The following is a 6000-nucleotide window of genomic DNA, read 5'->3' as shown; positions in this document are numbered from 1 at the left end:
CCCATCTGCAGCCCTCTGGCCTCTCTTCAAGGGACATGGAGTGCGCAGGGCCAGCACGGAGGCTGCTTGAAACACAGGTGGCAGCTGGGGACTAACGGAGGCACCGGCAGAGCCCTAGCTCTGCCGCCAACAGCCGCCCCCTTCCCACTCATGCCAGCACCCCGCAGCCTACCTCGATGAAGAAGGCCATAGAGGGGATCTCCTGGCACTTGTCCTTGCCCCTCAGGGCCAGGCTCAGGTTCAGGAAGATCTCGGCACGCTCCTCCGGGGGGTTCCCCCGCATCTGCCTGGCCATGGGCGGGAGGGGCACCGTGGCAGCCAAGGCGGATGGGCAAACCGCACAGGGACCCCGTGGGGCTCCCAGGGTGAGATGGGGAGCCAAGGACTGGAGGGGGCTTACCTGGCCAGCAAGGCAACCCCCGTGAGGTGGGTCTCGGGCCGGCTGATCATCTCCCAGCCACCCTGCTGCTGCATGGCAGTGACCTGCTCCCCGTAGCCAGTGCAGCACAGCAGCGCCTGCATGGCTTGTACCGCTGTCCTGCCCGGGGAGAAGAGCACTGGTTTGTCCCTCCATGCTCCGGCATGGGCAGCAGGGGACGGACCGGGGAGACACGGTACCTGACAGGCCTGGGAGACATGAGTTTGCCCTCACGGCTGAAGGCGGGGATGTCCTCTGGCGCGTGGACGAGGGTAAAGGACACCTGGAAGAGCAGGGCCAGGTAGAGGCGGGGGAAGAGCGCCTTCACCTCCTGCTTGCAAGTGTGCTGCAGAAGGATGATGTTCAGCGCCCGGGTCGCCTGCAAAGATGCCAAGGACAGCCCTCGCTAGTGCCACAGCTGCCTGCACAGGGAGGCCTCCCTCGCCCAGCCAGCCTGTGGGGCAACTCACGGTCAGGGGGAGCATGCAGGTGAGGTCCTTGATGGTGGTGCCCGGCTTGCAGAGGGGCCGCTCTTGCAGCACACAGAGCAGCTCCTGCAGCACCTTCTCAGCTGTCAACGACTGGGAGACCGTCACCTCCCACATGGCCACGGCAACGCTGTGAACCCGAGCCAGAAAGGGTCGGGCCAGCGTCCTGGCATCCCGCTGACCCTTGCCAGGGCTGGCCGACCCGGTGGCTCTGTGGCGCCTGGAGGGAGCACAGCTCCAGCCCTGGGGCTGCTGCACTCAGGCTGGCAATGCAGGAGGTGTACCTGTCACAGGTCGGGGAGCAGTTCAGGAGGCCGGTGACCACCTCGCTGGGGTAGTGGCATGTCAGGAGGAGAAGGAAGCTCTTGAGGATGCCCTGGGCTGTGGCCTCCCTGATGCCTGGCAATTTCTCATAGATATATGCCACAATCTGCTGCAGCTGGAAGGGACACGGGTTGGCACCAGTGTGCTGCCCCAGGGAACCCCCTGCCAGGCTCAAACTGTGCTGGAGAGCCCTGGCTTTGGGGACCATCACCAGTGGGATGGAGGCTTACATGCTCTGGCTTGGCAGCGCAGTATCCCATCATATCCTCCAGCATGTGCGTTGCTGCTGAGGTGTCGCAGGCACTCATGTCCTTCATGCCCTCAATGGCCACGGGGATCACATCTGTTTGCACAGCCTCCTCGCAGGCCTCCATGGAGCAGCTGGCGGGTCCATCCTCCTCCTTGAGCCAGGGCCCCATGGAGAAGCCGGGAGGTTCGTCCCACTCCTCCACCCAGGCCCCTATGGGGTGGCCAGGGGCTTCGTCCTCCTCCTTGACCCAGGTCCTCATGGAGAAGCCGGGACATCTGTCCTCCTCCTCGACCCAGGCCTCCGTGGGGCGACTGGGAGGACGGTCCTCTTCTTCGCCCCACGTGGCCGCGGGGTGGCTGGGGCATCTCTCCGCCATGCCGGGGGCCGGGGCCCAGGTGGGATACAAAGGAACGATGGGGAATGGGGGGGTCCTTCACGGGGCCGTGGGGCCACGTCGTGGGGTGGCTGAGGGAGCTCCCTGGGGAGATCCCAGCCGCTCTGCTCCCCACGCACTGAGGGGCCGTGGGGCGCCAGGCGACACCGGGGGGGGCACCATGGGGGTCACAATTGGTGGGGGGAGACGTGTCACAAAGGGCCCCGACATCACCCTTGGCCGGTCTCTGCTGCAGCTCGCTGCAGTGACATGTCCATGGGGCTGTCTGGGGGGCAAGAGGGGGGCTGCTCGTTAGCTAATTACACAAGTGTGACCCACGAAGGGCCACCACTGAGCTGGGGTTCCCCGTGTGGGTCCAAAGTAGGGAGGTTGGTGGGGGGGTCCCCATGCCCAGGGGCAGCCAGGGGCCTGAGGCACCTGAGGGCGGCTGGTGCAGGGGCTGCCATGGGGCAAATGGGGCTAGGTGGCGGGGGCTGGCAGTTTGGGGGGCTTGGGAGCTACCTCAGATCGGGAACACGTGCAGGGTGAGGAAGAGCACGGAGCTGCCGGCCGCCCCACGGTGCTGTAGGGTGGGGACGGAGATGGGGTCCTGGTTTTCCCAGACAAAAGGTTCACACACACACATCCCCTGCCATCGCTCTCCAGGCATTTCTACTTGTTTCCCGTGGAAATGGCTGTGCCTTTCCTTCCTCTCACCACGCTCGGCCACGCCTTTGCACACGGAAAAGCCCGCGAGCGACCCCGCGCTCCGAACGCCCCCGCGGCGGCAGCTCTCGCGGCAAGGCCCAAGGGCCCCCGAGCCCTGCAGGGAGGGCCCCGCCCCCCTGTGCCGATGGGCCAATCAGCTAGCGAGGTGGAGGCGGTGATCCAGGCGGCATCTGGGAGGGGTGGGATGTGTGCTGAGCGACACGCGGACAGCCAATGGCATGGCGCCCCGTGCAGGGCAGGTGAGCACGCGCCCAGGTCGGTGCCGCCGCTTGGGAGGAGGCGGGAGGCGAGAGGCCTGGGGGTGCCCGTAGGGCAGCTGTCCCCGAGCTGGCCAGGGGAGTGGGGCGAGACGTGCCTGGAGCGGGGTGCCGGCCACCTGCCCGGCGCTCCCGCAGCTCCCGAGAGGCATTTGTGTGTCCCAGGAAACCCGCGCGGGAGCCTTGGGACGGGCGCGTGACTCTGACAAAGGGGCCACATTGAGAGGTGTGCTTGGAGGAGAGAGCTTGGCAGCACGCTGTGTGCGCGGTGGGTTGAGGAGAATGGGGGAGAGCAGAAGAGCAGTTAGGCCTGGCGATGGCTTCGCTGAGAGAGGGAGACCTGTATCTCCTTTATCTCGCTGCCATTCCCTGGAAGGGCAGACAGGCGAGTGCTTAAGGAGTCCGGAGGGTGTCGGGGACAACAACTTGGCACTGCTGCCAGATGGGCCGATAAGGGTGATGCTTTCCTGCATCTGGAAGTGGCAAACAAGGAGGAACTGATCGGGAATGGTTTAGTCAGTGCCAGCCTCGCTTCCAGTGACCATGGAATAGTGGAGTCCCGGATCCTGAAGGGACTGAGGAAGGACAGTAGCAGAGTACAGAGCCTGGACTTTAGAGGAGCAGACTTTGGCCTCTGCAGGGGACCCATGGTGGGTGGGGTCCCATGGGAGGCAGCTCTGAAGAGCCCAGGAGCTCAGGAGAGCCGGCAGGTCTTTAAGGACAGCACCTGCCAAGCACACAAATGATTCGTCCCAATACTCAGTAAAACTAGCAGTCACCTTGGCATTTTTCTTCTAAATGAGCGCTGTTGAATTCATGCATGGAGGTGCGCTGGGGCAGGGTCTGGGGTGTTGTGGGAGCCTGGGGCAGGGTTTGAGGGTGATCCGGGGCCCTGGGGCAGGGCTCGGGGCCCGGGGTGGGGTGGGGGTCGGGTCAGCGGGGTCACTGCAGTCCTGTTGTGGGCAGCAAGGAGGATCCCAGCGTGGCGTGAGGCCATCAGGAGCCAGGCTGGCCTCCATCCGTGCTGGTTTCAGAGCCAAGCAGGGTGCAGGGCTGCCGGCTGGGCCCTGCTGTTTCCCCTAGGTGATGCTGGTGACATCTGTGTTAGTTGAGAAGAAAGTGTATTCAAGGGCTAGCTTGCTGCTGTTGAGGCAGGGTTCGGGGGTGGTTTTGGGGGGGCTTGGGGCTTTGGGATAGGGTTCTGGGTTTGGTGAGGGTGTTGGGGCAGAGGTTGGGGGCATTTGGAGGCTAAGTGGGGTGTTGGGGCAGGGTCTGGGGGTCGTTAAGGGCTTTGGAGCAGGATTTGTAGCTGGTTTAGGGGCCTTGGGGCTGGTTTGGGTGGGAGGGGGGCATCTGCAGGGCCCTCAGCAGGGGAGGGTCTTTTTGGGGTGGACAGAGGGGGAGGGCCATCCCCCAGATGTGCTGCAAGCATATAGGCGGCAGTGCTGCACGTGGCTCTGGGCATGGCAGGAGCAGCTATGGGGCACCCGAGAGGAGGAGGCACCAAGGAACTCATGGGGGACCCCAGAGGAAGCATCGTGGACCTTGCCAAGGCCCTCATGCTGCAGAAGAGCTGTGGAGGACCCCCACATCCCAAGGGAGGAGGAGGGGGCACCAGTCTGCTGCAATGCTACTGGAGATATCCAGAGCCCTGCGTGGTGCGTGGGTGTCTGGGGAGATGCCGGAGGTGACATGGGACCCAGCACCACGTGCAGGACTAGGGAGCCCTGTGGCTCAGGGGCAGCTGCACAGGGGGAGCAGGGCTTGCGGAGGCTCCGTGGGCCTTTGGGCAGGCTGTCCTCGGGGTACTGAGGAGCACCGAGAGGTGCACAGAGGAGGCTGAGATGCACCGAGAGGTGCACGGAGGAGCCCGAGATGCACTGAAATGTGCACGGAGGGGCCTGGGATGCACTCAAAGATACAGGAGGGCACCGGGGTGCACTGAAAGGCCCATGGGGGGGCCTGGGGCATGCAGAAAGGCACACAGAGAGCCCTGGGTGCACTGAGAGGCACATGCGCGTGTCCTGATGGGACTGCAGGGCAATTCACATGCCTTCAGATGCCCCAGAGGTGGCTGTGAGGGCACTGGCTTGCTTGCTTTGCCCTTCAGGTTTGCCGCAGGGCCCCAGAAAGCACCCACCCTCCCATGCCCTCTGTCACCTCCTGCTCTCCAGCTGCATCTGCCTCCTCTCCACGGCCAAACGCGGGCGTCCGCGCTCCTCCTCCCACGCTTGCCCTGCAGCCCCCACCGGCCCCATCTGCCCCAGCCTTCCCGGTGAGCACAAGAAAAAGCCTTTTTTACTATGGGCGTGGGCAAACACAGCAACAGGTCTGCCCAGGCAGGTTGTAGCATCTCCATCCTTGTGCAAGCCCAAGGGCACAGGGCCCGGAGCCCCCTGCTTTGCTGAATGTGCTCTGCGCGGGGGGCAGACTGGCGATCGGAGGATGCCGAATTCGGGGATGCTCAGGCCGCACCGGTGCCTGGGCCTGGGCGCCACAGCTGCCGGGCTCTCCGCAGGCAGGCGCGCAGGGCTTGGAAGGAGAAGCCTGATGGGGATGCTTTCCTGGGTGCTCGGAGGATGAAGATGGTCTGCATGCCCAGGCAGCGGACCGTGGGGCTGCTGTCTTTTTCCAAGCGCTGAAGGACTGAGATGGGAGGAAAGAGAGCGGCGATCAAGCCCTGTATCAGCAGAGATCCCAGGCTGCTGCTCAAGGGAGAGGGCCAGGGGGGCGCAGGGCACAAGGGGACCTGTCCCTGCTCAGCAATACCCCAAATGCCCCAAAAATTCCCTCCAGGAAGGCATGTAAGAGGCCTCCAGCCTGGCGCAGGGCACGGGCGCTCTCTGCCTGGCCCAAAACACCAGCCCTCAAATGCCCCGGAAATTCCCTCCGTCCCCAGGCCCGGCCTCCTCCCGCCAGCCCCGGCCAACCACAGGCATCCTACGCACGGCTGCACATCTCCTCCAGCTTCTCCCCGCGCCAGTCCAGGAGCCGCCCAGCGAGCCCTAGGCACACACAGCCCGTCACAAGGCGAGACCCGGGCCAGGGGAGAGGGATTTGGGGCTGCGGAGAGGGACCCGGGCACTGGGGAGAGGGACCTGGGCTTTGGGACAGGGACCTGGCACAGGGGAGAGGGACCGTGGGGCTGGGGAGAGGGAGTC

Source organism: Dromaius novaehollandiae, chromosome 23 (genome assembly GCF_036370855.1).
Source record: "Dromaius novaehollandiae isolate bDroNov1 chromosome 23, bDroNov1.hap1, whole genome shotgun sequence".
NCBI classification, from domain to species: Eukaryota; Metazoa; Chordata; class Aves; order Casuariiformes; family Dromaiidae; genus Dromaius; species Dromaius novaehollandiae.
This window is presented reverse-complemented; position numbering follows the sequence as displayed.